Source organism: Propithecus coquereli, unplaced genomic scaffold (genome assembly GCF_000956105.1).
Source record: "Propithecus coquereli isolate 6110/MARCELLA unplaced genomic scaffold, Pcoq_1.0 Scaffold1159, whole genome shotgun sequence".
Lineage (NCBI taxonomy): Eukaryota > Metazoa > Chordata > Mammalia > Primates > Indriidae > Propithecus > Propithecus coquereli.
In genome coordinates, this window is record NW_012135625.1 from 41,367 (window position 1) to 43,720 (window position 2,354).

Sequence of the window (2,354 nt, forward strand, 5' to 3'; positions counted from 1 at the left end):
TCAGGCCATCAGCTTAGCCCTGGATGCCCTGGCCAACAGCCAGCCTCACTTGCACACGTTTATAGACCCTTGAGCCATTGCCAAAGGTCCGGCTGTCTGGCCCGCCAATGGCAGAAACATTTCCTCACTCGAGGTTTCCCCCTGGGGGTAAGGACCTCTGGGAATCTCTTGCCTGCTGTATAATCAAAAGGTCACTCATGTCTCTGCACACACTTAAGTCAGAAGACAAGGCCTCAGCAAGACAGTCCTTATCCCTGCGTATATTCATACATGGAAAGAGACAAAAGCATTTCACCTTTCAGAATACACAGTATCGGGCTCCTGAACAAGTCTTTCCACAGAACTTTCACCTCAGTTACCAGCCTTAGAATGCAGACCTCCGAGAGCACCATAATAACTACTTACACAAGTTCAAATTCAATTAAATAAAACATGCACATTTCAGCCATCGGACATCAGAGCGAATTATAATGAAGAGTCTGGCTCCCTTTCCGATGTCTGACAACTGACAGCTTTTAAGCCCCACCCCCCTCTCTTCCCCTTCTGTTCCACGTCAGGGCAGGCTGATGAGGAAGCCCTGCACTGGCAGGGACGTTCAAGCCACATGAACCCTGGCCCAGGCTCCACACCCTCCCCAGCCCCAAGAAAAGCCTAAGTCAGTCCCTCCTCCTTGTTCTCTCAAGCCCTCTTCACACTTGCCTCCTGGGAGCCCGCCCTGTGGAATCATCAGTCTTAACCTCAAAACCAAATCTGGGGTCAGGGTCAGTTCTGCTCCCGTAGGGCAACCACCAGACACCTTCACTTTCCTCTTATGATCTAGAAGCTTAAGCTCTTTTACTATCCTTCTTGGAGTTACACTAGAGAATACCGTGTGCATCCCTGACTTATGAAAGTGTACTGTTAATTGCTACATTTAATCTTCCTAGACAATTCAAGGATCTTAGAACTTTTTAGTTGCTCATAATCCTCTTCTAGCTCAAACGCAAATGTCACACATTTTATTTCTACATATGAAGTCCATGATGTGCTGTTGTTACTGTTTTACAAAATCAGTATTCATTTAGATTTTCTTTTATTTACCATTGTTTATTGTTCTTCAATCTTTCTCGCCTCTCTGAATTTCATCTGTGATCATTTTCCTTCTGCCTGAAGAAGTCCCATAGCATTTTTTTTTAGTGGTAGTCTGGTTGTTGTGAATTCTCCATATTTTCATCCTTGAAAGACATTTTTTCTAGCTATGGAATTCTCGGTTGGCAATTCTATCTTTAAAGATATCATTCCATCATGATCTAGCTTCTACTGTTGCTATTAAGCAGTCTTGAAAGGTAGTTTTATTTTTTCTGGTGGCTGTTAAGATTTTTTTCTTAGTCTCCAGTCATCTTAATTCACTCTGATGGCTTCATATGTAGATTTATTTTTATTTACTCTTCTTGGGGTTGTAGGCCGTTTTGATAGCCTATTTTAGAAAAATATCTGATATTATCTCTCCAAATGTTTCTTCTGCCCTGTTCATCCCTACTCTAACCCTAAAATATTAATTAAACAAATACTGGAATTTTTTTGGCTCCTTTATAGCCTTGTGGACCACATAGTCTATGGGGAGCAGCATCAACATTACCTAGAAGCTTATTAAAGTCAGAATCTGAGGCATTCCCAGGAACCTTCCGAATCAGAATCTGCACTTAAACAAGATCTCCAGGTGACTCATACACCCATTAAAATCTGAGAAACCCTAGTCTATTTCTGTTATCCTCTCGTCCATGTTTACCACTTTTGGTATCCTATGGTTAATTCCAGTTTCTTTTGATTTCTCTTCCAGTTCATTAATTCTCTTTTATAGTCTTAACTTTTTAATTGATGTATAAGACACATATGGAAAATTGCACAAAACCTAAGTATAGAGCTGAATAAATTATTACAAAGCAAATATTCATATCATCATCCAAATTAAGAAATAGCACATTGCTGGGGGCCCACCAGCCCCCCTTGGCCCTACTCCAATCACTGCCTGATTCAATCATCTACCCTTTTATTAAATCCACCCACTGAGCTCGTAGCCTGTTAGTGAATTTTCCTATTCTAGATCTGTTATGGTTATTTTTTATAGCTTTAAGTTCTCTGCTGAAATTTATCTCCCTGAATATAGCAACTATGGGTTTCATAACGTGTGCATCTACTAACTGTAATACCTAAAGACCCTGTGGCTCTCTTTACATTGTCTGCTGTTCATCCTGCCAGTTCTAGTTCACATTGTCTTATCTCCTCATGTACCTGGTTTTAGGAGTAGGCTCAATGCTTTATTTGAAAGTGAAGATAATGTGAGGTGTAAGGTGCTGCTATCTTTCTCCAGAAAC